The sequence below is a fragment of the Phyllobates terribilis genome, unplaced genomic scaffold (assembly GCF_046119375.1).
Source record: "Phyllobates terribilis strain yellow unplaced genomic scaffold, ASM4611937v1 Scaffold_12__6_contigs__length_324123572, whole genome shotgun sequence".
In the NCBI taxonomy this organism is placed as follows: domain Eukaryota; kingdom Metazoa; phylum Chordata; class Amphibia; order Anura; family Dendrobatidae; genus Phyllobates; species Phyllobates terribilis.
Window position 1 is genome coordinate 197,478,076 of NW_027362772.1, and position 16,536 is coordinate 197,494,611.

Sequence of the window (16,536 nt, forward strand, 5' to 3'; positions counted from 1 at the left end):
CTGCTGCAGGTGACCGGCAGGACTCTCCCCATGTACACAAGGATCTTATAGCTACTGGTATATTCTCTCTGAAACGCAGGAACGTTTCAGAGCAGAGTCAGTAGTAGGAGTAGCAGAGAGGAGTTCGTTATCAGGTACTTTGTTGCAGCAGAGTAAAAGATGTGAACAACACCAGAAATAGGAGAGAGGAGTTCATTATTGCAGCAGAGCTGATGGTGTGATTTCACTGCAGAGTTTCAGAGAAAAACATAGTTTGATAGCCACTGGGGACCGTGCCGCGGGTGAGACTAATCAGACAGGCGGGTGCCCGACGGCTTCTCCCCTGGAGTGACAGATCTCTCCCTATACATGCATGCCATTATTCTAGATTTTTCTCTGAAGCACAGCAGCGTTTCAGAGTCAAACTATATGGCTGATAAGATGCAGCCAGTGTCTGATACATGCTGCCTGTGGATCGGTCAGGTTCCCTTTTAATGGTTCACTGATGCAATATAAGAAATAAAAAGTACATTTCAGCATTTATTTAAAAATTAAAAATATAATAATTAACAATATGAAAGTTGACACAAACGTCAATGGCTGCACACACTGAGCTGAGTTGTATGTAGAAGTCTTATAGACAAGTCTCCGGGGCCGCCGGTGTCACTGAGCTAAGCACTAGTGTTTCCTGTATTGGCCAGATGATCCATTAACACGGCTAGTGTTTCCTGTACTACACATGATCTGGAAAGCCATGACTACAGCGCCCCCTACCTACTAATCTACACACACTACAATAGGCAGCACTTCAGGAATGAAGGTGTCTGATGGCTCCACTGCATGACTGTATATGAATATCTCACAATTATAAGAGGCACGGATGTAACACAATCCACATAGAGGGCATCATTCAGTATGTGAATGTATCCCATAAATATGTATAACTACACATCAATGATTCCCATTAGTTTATTATTACCACCTGTACGTGCTTTGCTTATTGTACATTCCTATTTAGGGTGCTGTACACACTGCAGCTAGAAACAAATTAAATTGTGCGTCCATTGCTCGCCACATGTGCGCGGAGCTCCGCGGCAGGGCTTGTCGTAGGGTACGGTCACCCCTTCTCACCCACAACTCCAATCAAACTCTATACTTCTGAGCGAACAAACCCCCACTGTCCATGTTTCCTCCTGACTTCCCATCCGAGTTCTCTGCGCTGGGCCTAATTCTGTAACCCGTCCCCAGCGCACTCCTGCGCTCTACTCTGTCTTCCCATCCGAGTTCTCTGCGCTGGGCCTGATTCTGTAACCCGTCCCCAGCGCACTCCTGCGCTCTACTCTGTCTTCCAATCCGAGTTCTCTGAGCTGGGCCTAATTCTGCAACCCGTCCCCAGCGCACTCCTGCGCTCTACTCTGTCTTCCAATCCGAGTTCTCTGCGCTGGGCCTAATTCTGTAACCCGTCCCCAGCGCACTCCTGCGCTCTACTCTGTCTTCCCATCCGAGTTCTCTGAGCTGGGCCTAATTCTGTAACCCGTCCCCAGCGCACTCCTGCGCTCTACTCTGTCTTCCAATCCGAGTTCTCTGCGCTGGGCCTAATTCTGTAACCCGTCCCCAGCGCACTCCTGCGCTCTACTCTGTCTTCCAATCCGAGTTCTCTGAGCTGGGCCTAATTCTGTAACCCGTCCCCAGCGCACTCCTGCGCTCTACTCTGTCTTCCAATCCGAGTTCTCTGCGCTGGGCCTAATTCTGTAACCCGTCCCCAGCGCACTCCTGCGCTCTACTCTGTCTTCCCATCCGAGTTCTCTGAGCTGGGCCTAATTCTGTAACCCGTCCCCAGCGCACTCCTGCGCTCTACTCTGTCTTCCAATCCGAGTTCTCTGCGCTGGGCCTAATTCTGTAACCCGTCCCCAGCGCACTCCTGCGCTCTACTCTGTCTTCCCATCCGAGTTCTCTGAGCTGGGCCTAATTCTGTAACCCGTCCCCAGCGCACTCCTGCGCTCTACTCTGTCTTCCAATCCGAGTTCTCTGCGCTGGGCCTAATTCTGTAACCCGTCCCCAGCGCACTCCTGCGCTCTACTGTCTTCCCATCCGAGTTCTATGCGCTGGGCCTAATTCTGTAACCAGGTATTTTTTTCAGCGGTTTTTTTTTCCACTGTCCTTTTGTCTCTTTATGCATGTACATAAAGTTCAGTGAAAAAAAATTCTCATTCTGTTATGGCACAAAAAATGCTGAAAAACCGCTGAAAAAATGTCACCTGCGTTTTTGGTGCGCTTTTTTCAGCGTTTTTTCACCACCCATTACTTCCAATGGGTGAAAAACCGCTAAAAGAAGTGACATGCTCTATCTTTCAAAAAAACATGCAAAGCACAAAATCAAAAGTAAAAAAAAAACATGATGTGTTACAATGTAATGTAACTATATTATTACACCGCCCCCCATAGTAACAGCACTGCTCACCGCACTCCGCACACAGAACACACCAGTCCTCACAGCTCAAGGGACGGAAAAGAAAAAGTGGTCAGATTTCAGAAAATGGCAACACAAACTGATTTATTTTTTCACAACCGTCATTTTTTGGTGTGTGTGTGCGCGTGTCCGTCGCGTGTGTCCATCGCGTGTGTGTCACGTGTGCGTGTGTGCGTGTCTGTCACGTGTGCGTGTCTGTCACGTGTGTGTGCGTCTGTCACGTGTGCGTGTCTGTCACGTGTGTGTGCGTGTCTGTCACGTGTGTGTGCCTGTCACGTGTGTGTGCGTGTCTGTCACGTGTGCGCAAATCCCATTCCTGCAGTGACAACCGACCAACGAGCAGAGCCGAATCCTGACATTGTATCCACTGCGCACTGTCAGTTATTCCATAAGCTGCACTGCTCGCTGAACGTTTCCTTTGGAGGTGAAAAAAACCTTTAATGGCTGTAGCTATTTTTAAAAGAATGGTTACAATACGGCTAAGAGATGTGCCAGCCATTCTTCCCTTTCTTTTTTGCTTTTATTTTATGTTCTATACAGTTCCTCAGTATATTTATGTCACCCCCCCATTACCTTTTTCATTTCTCCTTACAAGTATGTCTTGTATCTTAGCTAAAATATGGTAGTAAGAAGCACATTAGACACTTTTATAATGGGTAGTGTATAATCACTGCATATTTCAGGGTTATGTGCTTCTGAGGACTAATTCTGACAAGTAAACAGGAAAGGGTTCTTTACAGTCAGAGCAGTCAGACTATGAAATTCCGACCACAAGAGGTAGTGATGGCTGACACTAGAACAGACTTTAAGAAAGGGATGGATACTTTAACAAAACACCATTGTGAATTAGAAATAATCTAGCAATAGAAAATGTATAACTTTGAACTTTATGATCCTAGGTATTTTTTCAGCCTATATAACTATGTAGAATGTACATTAAGAAAATGCTTGAAATGCAATTCGCTATAATATTATTTTACAAGTAATTTCATCTTAATATTTTTCTTTGTAAAGTGCTAGTTATAAACCCAATCTCTGGATTTAAAAAGTGCAAAACACTCCTGAAACACTTGCACATTTAATCTGTATTTCTTATGGTGCTTAAAGGAAGCCATAATGATAAGGCTCCTGCTTGGTAACAAGTGCAGTTATTTGCCTCTATAATGAAAGCAAATTACCAATGATGAAAGGGTTAATACTTGGGCCCTGCATCAGTAATAGCCCCTGTAGTAACCATGACAACTGTTATGAGGTCATAAACAAGTGTCATAAAGAAGATTCCATAAAAGAATGCCACGATCAGTGCCATTACTGATGCGCCTGAGGACCTTGAGCTTGACCACCCCACGTAATGTGCTAACCTTGGTGTAATTTGGAGGTTCTAGCAGGGAAAGGGGGTTGTCTGATTTAGACACCCCCAGGGTATGCGAAGGTAACAGAAGGGGGTCCCCAGACCAGTATCCCCTTCTGATACCCTCTACATAGAGAGGCTCTCCTTTGGGAGTTGATGGATGGATCTATAACTTCAATGGGTGATAAATTGGGAGGGGATATTTATCCTATTAGGGGTTATCCATAACGAACTGTAACAGAGTGTCCAACTTCTTGAGAGACGGACCTGGATCTATAAGGGAGAAATGGTACATCCACCTGGACAACCAGATCAGCTAAATTTGTTCTATCAATCAATGTGGTGACCGATATCGCAGCCGGATCTCTTCCACATCCAGTTTATCACAGTCTATATTTATGTCGTTCTCTGTTAATCTGGTAAAATGTACAAATTCTAAAACTCTGTATTATATTGGCACTAACTCTCTAAGCCCAATGGAAGGGCAGCCCTCCAGCCACGGTTCCCTAGAGGTTTCCTCCACAGGGGGTTTTCCTCTCCTGAGTGCTGGAAGGTGACTCTTCGTGAGTCGGGGTTGTGCTATTTTCGGTGTCATGTAAATTTAAATAAAGTTGAGAACGTTTGACACCTAATTGCAATGCTTTGTGTGTTTATTTTGTGTGTTTCTGTCTAATTCATTTTATTTGGGAGTAGGGGTCCATCACATATCACAGAGTGATACATATGGACATCTGACAGCCGCAGTTTTGCCCCAGGGGTTGCCGCTGCTCTGGGGAGTATGATGGAGCAGAGAAGACAAGCATTACAGCACAGCACCTGCAAGTGAGCACTCATCCTCGGAATAATATTACAGCAGTATTACAAGCAGCTTCCTCGCCTCATTCACACAGTGAGTATTTTGGACAATAATTTACATCGGTATTTGTAAGCTAAAAACCAAAATGGAAGAAACACAGAGAAAAATAATAACTGAATCACACCTCTTATGTGTTTTGGATCCACTCTTGCTGTCTATTAACAAATACTAATGCAAAATATTGCCAAGTAAAAATGCCCTAAATCCTCACTGACTGATCTGACAGATTGAGTTGCAGTGAAGCAGCAGAGGTTGCAAGCGTTAAAGGAGTTTTCCAGCTTCCGTACTGCACTTTCCTCCCCCTCCCCAGGAAAGACCATGCAGCATATGATCACTTCTATGATAACCGCCTCACTATCCTCACCTCACTTACAACCAGCTACTGCATCTGAGTATGAGACGTCCTCATTTAGGCTAAGTTCTGCTGCATATTTTCAAAAATAAACAAACATAATACAGCGTATTACAGTTCCAGCAAAGTGGGTGACATGTATATAATCAAAAAGGCAAAAAAAAAAGTCAGCTCGTAGAAGCACGGAGACTTGTAATGCGGAGAGAGATAGTCAGGAGCAAAAAATAGTGATCCAGCATCAGAATCTTCCACTAAAAGCCTTATTTTATTGTGCAAAAATAGAGAAAGGAAATTGAAACTTCATCTTGAAAAAACATTAAAAAATTATGCAAACGCGTTTCAGACGACAGTATTAATCACTGCATGTCTTTGCTTCTGACATGTAAGTAAATTTTTCCCCTGGGCCTTTTTAACACTAAAGAATTTGAAATGCATTGAGTTTCTGAAATCTGCAGCGTCACTTTCTCTATCCTGAACCTGTGCTGCCTGCCCCAACCTCAGACCCTGTCCTAGTCTTCACCCTCCTGTACCTGGTACCCGCACCTCTGACCCTCCGCTCTGCTCCTGCAGTCCCGAGGACTGCCCTGGAGTGGTACCTGGTGTCTACCGGCAGCCCAGCCTATCCTCACCACCAGAGGCTCTAGTGAAGACCCAGGGGAAAATATGTGCAACTGGGTCAACAACTGGCTCAGTGATGGGAAACAGAAAGTGGTTATAATGGGACACACTCAGACTGGGTCACAGTGAACAGTGGGGTCACAGAGGTCAGTAACGGCAGGGCAGACATATCGCCGGTGAAGATGCACCGGGACCCAGAGTTAGAGGGGTCTTGCAATGGTGCACATCCAGCTAAAATGTATTGTGACGCCGGATGCCTACACTGCTAATATGCCGCTGGCCAATCAGAGGCAGACAGCTGACGTCGGCGTGCCCCTAACTGGGGGAATATGACAGTGACGTCATGCGCCATGGCTCACACGCCGAACATCATGTGTAGCAAGATGGGAGCAGCACATCAGAGGCAGAAGATGCCGGACAGAACAGAGGACGAGTTTTTCACACAAGATGTCCTCCAGCACACCAGGAAAAAGTCCTTCTCACCAGCTGGACCAGGGGAGGGTTCCTGCACTAACATGCTGCTGCTCTTCAGTGTGTACCTCAGCCTCCTCCTGCGAGACCTGCTGGCGGTAATGACCATACCGACTGCCTGAAGCGTCATCTCCTCTGTCACCTGCATAACGTGACTGTGAAGAAAAGGACGTCACATGGGACTCGTGGGAGGAGGGGTGCGGCACTGATCCCTGCGCAGCGGAGGGTACCAGGAGACACCAAGTGACAGAGCGGCCCACTGCAGGTACCAGCCCGTCTGGCAAGTGTGTGTGTGACATGTGAGTGAGTGTGACATGTGCCACGCGTGTGTGATGCGCGTCACGCACTGTGTGTGTGTGACGCACGCGTGACACATGCGTGATACACACGTGACGTGTGCGACACACGCGTAACGTGTGCGTGAAGTGTGCGACGCGCGTGACGTTTGCGTCACGCGTGAAGTGTGTGTGACGCGCGTGACGTGTGTCTGTGTTTGTGTGACACGCGTGACGTGTGTGTCTGTGTGTGACACATCACGCGGATTTATTCTCCTATTTCAGCACATTTTATGGTCATGTGAATGGAGTCACTGAAAATGCCGTCCCGGTTCTCGCCCCTCACACTGCCGGGCCTCACGGGCTCAGGCCGGTCCTGTGCTGCTGACCGGCAGAGGCGATAACGGGGCAAAGCACAGGTCACTGTGCACACACAGACGTACCGCGTCACAGGCGGGCACAGAGCGGGGCACAGGCCTGGCACTGCCTGCAGGAGCTGGGCTCCGGGTGACAGCACAGTGCCCCAGGCTGCGGGCATCACTGCCATCTGAGCAGGCCTGGACTCTGCAGCCACTGCACAGCGGGCGCCGTCTGCAGGTAGAGAGGTGCCCACAGTGCGGCATCTGTGCCAGGCTCCGGACTGCCGGGAGGGCAGCGCATTACTATCGCATCATACTGTACAGCATAGTCACGTGATGCGTTACCTGCTCGCTGCACCGGCTCCTGCCGTCTGGCCAGCGGCTTCCTGCAATGTAACAACGGACAGTGAAGCTGCGGAGGCGACGGCTGCCCGTGATCCAGGAGGGTGGACAGCAGAGCGGTGAGCCAGGCAGAGGATCCCGGCAGCCTGCACGTCACAGCGCCCCCTGCTGGCGGCCGTGTGGTAGCACTGCAGGAACCTGGAGGTAGGAGGATATGTGTGCGCATCAGGTGCAGGGCGGCCCAGGGGCGCAGGAATATGGGGACGGATGTGTGGAGAAGCTGCGCCCTGTATCAGGCTGCTGAGGAGGGGCCTGGCAACTGTAAGGGGCACCTCACCCTCACCACCATGGGGACTGGAGAAAAGTCCACTTGCCCTGTGGCATCACTACAGTCCTATGGGCCCAAGAGCAAAATTCAGACATGTACCCCCAACCAAACGTGTTGGTATGATGTACTGTATATTGTTACCAGTGCCGTAACTATAAACTTCGGGGCCCCGGGGCAAAACTTCATAGTGGGGCCCCTCAACATTTCAATCACTAGAGGTTGTGCGGAACGTGGTGAAGCTGCTACGCATTGTTGTATACAACACACAGGCTTCACCACGTTCTGCAAGACCTTTAATAGATTTTGTTGCTTATGATGCAAGTTTTAGAAGTTAAATATTCAGTGAATATGTTTGGAAATTTTTGTACCATCAGGTTGGGGCCCCTTGGATGGTTGGGGCTCCGGAGCAGTGCCCCGGTTGTAGTTACGGCCCTGATTGTTACACGCACTCCCAGGGGTGGATTAAGAGTAGCAAGGGCCCCGGGCAGCTTAGAAGGCGTGGCCCCCTCCACACACACACACCTGATGTATCACATGTCACATGATCCCCTGTGATAGATCATGTGATGGTTCACGTGAAATTAATTTGGCACAATATTAATATATTAATTATAATAATTTTTTTTAGGCTGTGTTCCCACTATGCGTTTTTTAAGCAATTCCGCTGCAGAAACGCTTAAATGCTTGGTAGAAGGTCTGCCATGTTCCCCAATGATAATCCCCAATGATAATGAAATTTCCGCTGCAGATTATCATTGCGGAAAAAAACGCAGCACTACCAATTATTTTGCGGAAGTGCTGCGTTTTTGCCTCCACCATTGACTTGCATTGGAACGCATGTAATCCGCATCACTGGATCTGTACATGCGGATTCCATGCGTTTCAATGTGCGGATGGTACCCGGGTGTGGAGGACAGGAGACTCTCATCCAGACCGGGGTACCATAGAACCTGTAAAAAAAGAATAAAATAAAAAATAAATATTATACTTACCTTCTGATGGCCCCCGGTGTCTTTATCCGATGCGTCCTGGCTTGCCGGCAGGTCGCGGTACACTGAAGGACCTGCCGTGACGTCATTTAGTCATGTGACGGGTCACGCGACCGCTGACATCGGCAGGCCATCAGAAGGTAAGTATATATTTATTTTTTACCATTCTTTTACGGTCACACTATATAAATCCATGCTGGTTGCATGGATTTATATAGTGTGACCAAGTTGTCAAGCACTTTCCAAGTGATGCTAAAAGCGCTTGGAAAGCGCTTGACAACCCGCATGCGGAAATGCATGTGAAGAACGCTTCACATCTGCATGTCCCTGGCAGGAAAAACGCATGCACAATCCGCATGTACAATCCGCATGCGTTTTTTCTGCAAGGGAGATGCAGAAATTCTCAGGAAAAATCCGGAGCATATCTGCATCGTGGGCACATAGCCTTACATTGATTGTATGACTCAATATGGAGCACACGTAGCCATCTATACACAGCAGGAGGCCGCACGTAGCCATCTATACACAGCAGGAGGCCGCACGTAGCCATCTATACACAGCAGGAGGCCACACGTAGCCATCTATACACGACGGGAGGCCGCACAAAGCCATCTATACACAGCTGGAGGCCGCACATAGCCATCTATACACAGCTGGAGGCCGCACATAGCCATCTATACACAGCTGGAGGCCGCACATAGCCATCTATACACAGCTGGAGGCCGCACATAGCCATCTATACACAGCAGGAGGCCGCACTTAGCCATCTATACACGACAGGAGGCCGCACTTAGCCATCTATACACGACAGGAGGCCGCACGGTGCCATCTATACACAGCGGGAGGCCGCACAGTGCCATCTATACACAGCTGGAGGCCGCACGTAGTCTTCTATACACAGCGGAAGGCCGCATGGTGCCACCCATACACAGCGGGAGGCCGCACGGTGCCATCTGTACACAGCTGGGGGCCGCACGGTGCCATCTATACACAGCTGGAGGCCGCACGTAGTCTTCTGTACACAGCGGGAGGCCGCACGGTGCCATCCATAAACAGCGGAGGCCGCACGGTGCCATTTATACACAGCGGGAAGCCGCACGATGCCATCTATACACAGCGGGAGGCTGCACGATGCCATCTATACACAGCGGGAGGCCGCACGTAGCCATCTATACACAGCGGGAGGCCACACGTAGCCATCTATACACAGCGAGAGGTCGCACGTAGCCATCTATACACAGGTGGAGGTCGCACGTAGCCATCTATACACAGCTGGAGACCGCACGTAGCCATCTATACACAGCGGGAGGCCACACGGCGCCCCCCAGATACAGCGGGAGGCCGCACGGCGCCATCTATACACAGCATGAGGCCGCACGGCGCCATCTATATACAGCGGGAGGCCGCACGGCGCCATCTATACACAGCGGGAGGCCGCACGTAGCCATCTATACACAGAAGGAGGCCGCATGGCGCCATCTATACACAGCGGGAGGCCTCACAGCGCCCCCCCCCGAGACAGCGGGAGGCCGCACGCAGTCACGCACACACACAAACATATACAGACATATACATACATGCATAAACACATTTGAAACACAAAAATACATATAAACAGACATCCCCCAATGATATCTGCCTGCACACACTCACACACACACGCTCACTCACGCACTCACCACCCCCTGGCTCGGCTCCAGTCGTCCAGCTTCTCTCCGGTGCAGCAGTGCAGGCCGGATGCGCACTGCATGACATCACACTAGCAGACACGGCTACGCACAGGTCGTGTCTCCTAGCTGTGACGCGGCCGGGTCAGCAAACAGGGAAGTTAACAGGTGCAGTGCTGGACCGGCCGAAGAAGAAGCAGCGGCCGTGCGCCGCTGCTGCGGGAGCGGTCCGGGGGCCCCCCCGCCACTGTCTGCCGGTATGTGCCTCGGCGCCGCTCATATTATAATGAGGGCAATCTGGCCATAGACCCCCTGGGGCCCCAGGCGGTAGCCTAGATTTCCCTCATTATAATCCGCCTATGCGCACACCGCTAGGTTCAGATAGGGGCGAGACAGGTGACATGAATTCTTTGTAATCCTGGGGGAACCGTAACTCAGGGCGACCATAGACCATGTGCTGCAGCTTCTCTCCTCTACACAGGGGTATTGACCCTCAGGCACAGCCATGTAGATTGTTTCACTTGCTGACCAGACACACTTGACAAGAGTCCTCATAAACGGTAGAACAGTAGCATTTAATAAGAATCCGCACGGCCAATGCAAGTTAAGTCTTATGAGCAACAGGCTCCAGTGACAAACAGTACAGTTTCCTTAGCAGCACAGCAGTTCACAGTCTTCCCAGTAGTACAGGACAGCACAGTTCTAAAGCAAAGGCACATTAATGAACACAGCATTCTTTACAGTACAGTGAGATGGAGGAGGGGGGAGGGTTTGCTGAGCGTGATGATATCTGTGACACCATTTTTTTCAGTCCTTATCTTTCTGCCTGACAATACTCTGCACTTCTAGTTCAGGAACTTTACCTGACCTGTGCTCAGCTTCACTCCTGACTTGAATCCTTTTCACTTGCAGGGGCGCTTCTGTGAGATACAGAACACACACACCACCTTTCTCTTAGGCTCCAGCCAGACAGTAAACAACTTCCCCACAATCCCCCTGGGGCTCTGCTAAAACACCCCCCTTCTCCTGTGACTGTGTTAACCCCTCTAGTTGCTGGATGCTTCTCGAGCACAACACTCCCTGTCTCCTGTGACTGTGTTAACCCCTAATAGTTGCTGAATGCTTTTAAAGCAACAGCACTACTTCTGCATGTTACACGCTTCCCTCCTTTTTGAATGTCATCCTCAACATTCGTCTTAATTGGTCAATCTGACCAATTCTGAGACAGTGGTGAAAGTTGGATAGCTTTATATACAAATTGGCATTGTGAAATTGGTATAACGTTCATAAACATTGATAACAACCTAATCTTACGACCTTTTTCTTGTAGGATGCCTGTAAGAAATAAACAACACAATTAAAACAATCAGCATCTCTTCAGCTGGAGCTTTTTGTACGTCTTCAACCAGCTCTCTCTATCTATGCTTTAACAGTTCTTTGTTTCTACAAAGTCTTTTAAGAAAAATCAAAGCATGAAAACAAGTCTTTCCACCAGGCAACATCTTCCACACTGTCTCTCGGTGGTGAATACCACTCAAGTTTGCTTACCTGGTCCGCAGGCAGAGATACCTGTTTCCAGTCGACAGTCCTTGGCACTTGACTCGGTTCACCAAGTGTCTCATATGTCAGCATCATGGGCCTCCTCACTTCTCGAGTCGACATCCTCCTGGCTGGTTGTTCCTCAGATACCACGGGTTCTTCGGTCACAGAAGTTTCTTCTGCCGCACTCATTTCCCGTGCCTCCTCAGATGCTCTTGGAGCTGCCTCTGTAAGTTCCTGTACTTCTCCTGAGTCGCTTGTTTCCGCACGGTCTGGTAATTCCGCTCCTCCTGAGTGTCGATCGGTCTCTTCAGGGGCCAGAGTTCGATCATCAAATCTGAATAGAATTTCATCTGTACTCCTTGGTACGAACTCTGGAGCCTCAGGACTTAGTTCATTCTCCTGAGGATGGTACATCCCTCTCCTTGCCGGTCCGAGAAATACAACAGTGTATTCTTCTCCATCGGAACTTTCAAGGTCACTATCCACCTCCGGAGCTTCAGTCTGTGGTGGTCCCTTAGTCAATCTCAGACGATGTTGGTCTACTTCTGGGAAGTCTTGTTGTGGTGGGAGATAATCACAGGGTAGTAGTAAATTCCGATGGACTATTCTGGTTTTGTCTCCCATTTCCAATCGGATTTAATACACTGGGCTGTCATCAGCTTTCCTCCTTACGACCACATACACCTTGTCTTCCCAGTATGAACGAAGTTTTCCTGGACCGCCTTTCTCACATATGTTCTTGACTAGCACCCGGCTTCCTGGTGCCAATTCTGCTCCATTTGTATTTCCACATCCATTGCTGCTAGTGAGTTTTCTTTAGGGCTGGTCCCCTTTAACTGGTGTAGCAGAGTTGAGTTGAGGTGCTGTGCTGCTGTGTTTTTCCAGACACTTTTCCTCTTCTCCTCTACACGCTAATTCCCGCTCAGGGCTCCCCGTATGGACCGCAAATGTTACATGCACGCCACTAGGTTCAGATAGGGTCGAGACAGGTTACATGAATTCTTTGGAATCCTAGGGGAACCGTTACTCAGGGCGACCATAGACCATGTGCTGCAGCTTCTCTCAGGCACACAGGGGTATTGACCCTCAGGCACAAACACATAGGTTGTTTCACTTGCTGACCAGACACACTTGACAAAAGTCCTCATAAACGGTAGAACAGTAGCATTTAATAAGAAGCCGCACAGCCAGTGCAAGTTAAGTCTTATGAGCAATAGGCTCCAGTGACAAACAGTATAGTTTCCTTAGCAGCACAGCAGTTCACAGTCTTCCCAGTAGTACAGGACAGCACAGTTCTAATGCAAAGGCACATTAATGAACACAGCATTCCTTACAGCACAGTGAGATGGAGGAGGGGGGAGGGTTTGTGGAGGGAGATGATCACTGTGACACCATTTCTTACAGTCCTTATCTTTCTGCTTGACAATACTCTGCACTGCTAGTTCAGGAACTCTACCTGACCTGTGCTTAGCTTCGCTCCTGACTTGAATCCTTTTCACTTGCAGGAACGCTTCTGTGAGATTCAGAACACACACACCACCTTTCTCTTGGGCTCCTGCCAGACAGTAAACAATTTCTCCACAATCCCCCTGGGGCTCTGCTAAAAACACTCCCCTTCTCCTGTGACTGTGTTAATCCCTCTAGCTGCTGGATGCTTCTGGAGCACAACACTTCCTGTCTCATGTGCTTGTGTTACTTCTAATGGTTGCTGAATGCTTTTAAAGCAAAAGCACTACTTCTGCGTGTCACAACAGTGCCGTGTAGTAATGTCCACCATCCTGTTCTAATGTCCCCCATCCTGTAATAATATTCCCATCCTGTACTAATGTCTTCCATCCTGTACTAATGTCCCCCATCCTGGCCCCATCCTGTACTAATGTCCCCCATCCTGTACTAATGTCCCCCATCCTGTACTAATGTCCCCCATCCTGTACTAATGTCCCCCATCCTGTACTAATGTTCCCATCCTGTACTAATGTCTCTCATCCTGTACTAATGTCCCCATCCTGTACTAATGTCCCCAATCGTGTACAAATGTCCCCATCCTGTACTAATGTCTCCCATCCTGTACTAATGTCCCCAATCCTGTAATAATGTCCCCATCCTGTAATAATGTCTCCCATCCTGTACTAATGTCTCCCATCCTGTACTAATGTCTGTCATCCTGTACTATTGTCTCCCATTCTGTACTATTGTCCCCCATCCTGTACTATTGTCCCCCATCCTGTACTATTGTCCCCCATCCTGTACTATTGTCCCCCATCCTGTAGTAATGTCCCCCATCCTGTAGTAATGTCCCCCATCCTGTAGTAATGTCCCCCATCCTGTAGTAATATTCCCATCCTGTACTAATGTCTCTCATCCTGTACTAATGTCCCCCATCTTGTATTAATGTACCAATCCTGTACTATTGTCTCCCATCCTGTAGTAATGTCCCCCATCCTGTAATAATATTCCCCATCCTGTAATAATATTCCCATCCTGTACTAGTGTCCGCCATCCTTTAATAAAATCCCTAATCCTGTAGTAATGTCCCCCATCCTGTAGTAATGTCCCCATCCTGTACTAATGTCTCTCATCCTATACTAATGTCTCTCATCCTGTACTAATGTCCCCATCCTGTACTAATGTCCACCATCCTGTTCTAATGTCCCCCATCCTGTAATAATATTCCCATCCTGTACTAATGTCTCCCATCCTGTACTAATGTCTCCCATCCTGTACTAATGTCCCCCATCCTGTACTAATGTCTCCCATCCTGTACTAATGTCTCCCATCCTGTACTAATGTCTCCCATCCTGTACTAATGTCCCTAATCCTGTAGTAATGTCCCCAATCCTGTAGTAATGTCCCCCATCCTGTAGTAATGTCTCTCATCCTGTACTAATGTCTCTCATCCTGTACTAATGTCTCCCATCCTGTACTAATGTCTCTCATCCTGTACTAATGTCTCTCATCCTGTACTAATGTCCCCCATCTTGTATTAATGTCCCAATCCTGTACTATTGTCCCCCATCCTGTAGTAATGTCCCCCATCCTGTAGTAATGTCCCCCATCCTGTAATAATATTCCCATCCTGTACTAGTGTCCCTAATCCTGTAGTAATGTTCCCCATCCTGTAGTAATGTTCCTCATCCTGTAGTAATGTCCCCCATCCTGTAGTAATATTCCCATCCCCCCATCCTGTACTAGTGTCCCCCATCCTGTAATAAAGTCCCTAATCCTGTAGTAATGTCCCCCATCCTGTACTAATGTTACAATCCCTTAATAATGTTCCCCATCCTTTGCCCCCATCCTGTAATAATGTCCCCCATCCTGTAGTAATGTCCCCTTCCTGGCCCATCCTGTACTAATGTCCATCATCAGCTGTGATTGCAGTAGTTATTCCCCTGCTGATGGTGAGTGGGCCCCCTGTTTGTCCAGGGTCCCGGCACTTGCCCCAGTGCGCCGGTAGGTGACGCCGGCCCTGTACCCACATATATATTAACCACTTCATGACTGAAGCATTTTGCGTTTTCGTTTTTTGCTCCCCTTGTTCCCAGAGCCATAACTTTTTTATTTTTCGGTCATTATGGCCATGTGAGGGCTTATTTTTTGCAGAACCGGTTGTACTTTTGAATGACGTCACTGGTTTTACCATATCGTGTAGTGGAAAACGGGAAAAAATTCCAAGTGTGGTGAAATTGCAAAAAAAAGTATTATTCCACAGGTTTTTTTTTTACTGAATGTTAAAACTGACCTGCCATTATTATTCTCCAGGTCATTACCAGTTCATAGATACCAAGCATGTATAGGTTCTCTTTTATTTAAGTGGTGAAAAGAAAAGCCAAAGTTTGCTAAAAACAAAAAAAATGGCGCCATTTTCCAAGACCCATAGCGTCTCCATTTTTCGGGATCTGGAACCGGTGTGAGCTTATTTTTTGCACAACAAGCTGATGTTTTTATGTATACCATTTTGGGGTAGATACGATGTTTGGATCGCCCGTTATTGCATTTTATGGCAACCCAAAAAAACATAATTCTGGCGTTTAGAATTTTTTTCTCATTACTCCGTTTACCGATCGGATTAATTCTTTTTTTATTTTGATAGATCGTGCAATTTTGAACACGGCAATACCAAATATGTGTATGTGGGGTTTTTTTTAATTGTTTTATTTTAAATAGGGCGAAAGTGGGGTGATTTAACCGCTTCCCGATCGCCCACTGTACATAAATGTCGGCGCTGCCTGGGCTCTGTGCAGCGCCGATGTTTATGAACGGTCTGTGGTCCCGCAGCCCTCAGGACCCCCAGGGTCCTGCAAGTGCTGCGGTTGCGGTTCAGAGCGACAGCTCTGACAGGGGACATCATCGGGACCTGATTGGATCAGGTCCCAATGATCTTCTGTATGCCGCGATCTATAGTGATCGCGGCATTTAGAAGATAGTGAGAGGAGAGGGGGTCGTCCACTTACCTCTCCGACGGCCCCCTGATGTCTTCCAGGACCTGCCGTTGTTATGGCAGCTGGAGGTCACATGACCGCCTCCGGATCTGCCATATATGGTGTCCTGCTAGGCTCAGCCTGCAGCTGAAGTCTAGCAGGAGACAGACAGTGTGAAACTGTCAGCAAAGTCACATGTCGATTGCATTGCATGAGAACAGTGATTAGAAAAATAACTATTAATGTCCCATACAGGGACTAAGTAAAAATGTAAAAAAAAAAAAATGTTTTCAAACTGTTAAAAAAAGAAATCACGAAATAAATAAAAATAAATAAATAAATTATTAAACCAATAAATCCGTATATTTATGCAAAAACAAAAAAAATACACATATTTGGTATCGCCGCGTCCGAAACTACCCGATCTATAAAACTGTCACACTAATTAACTCCTTCTGTGCACACTGTAATAAAATAAATAAAAAACGGAGCAAAAAACTATGCTTTTTCATCATATCG

General features: G+C 47.9%; 2 protein-coding genes across 4 annotated transcripts in view; one reads left to right on the forward strand and one right to left on the reverse strand.

The window, feature by feature from the left end:
- The window catches only part of LOC141172401 (myosin-10-like), a 247,307-nt gene extending 240,083 nt beyond the window's left edge, over positions 1-7,224 (reverse strand). The window contains exon 1 of the mRNA XM_073656559.1: positions 7,077-7,224. The gene's annotated coding sequence lies outside the window, so the exon portion shown is untranslated. The remainder of the gene's footprint in view (positions 1-7,076) is intronic.
- MPV17L (MPV17 mitochondrial inner membrane protein like) overlaps positions 1-16,536 on the forward strand; it is a 94,287-nt gene that overhangs the window by 7,670 nt on the left and 70,081 nt on the right. The window contains exon 1 of one of the 3 annotated variants that reach the window (XM_073656573.1): positions 7,035-7,277. The exons of the other annotated variants lie outside the window; for them this stretch is intronic. The gene's annotated coding sequence lies outside the window, so the exon portion shown is untranslated. Of the gene's footprint in view, positions 1-7,034; positions 7,278-16,536 lie in introns of those variants that run through there. 3 annotated transcript variants of the gene reach the window in all.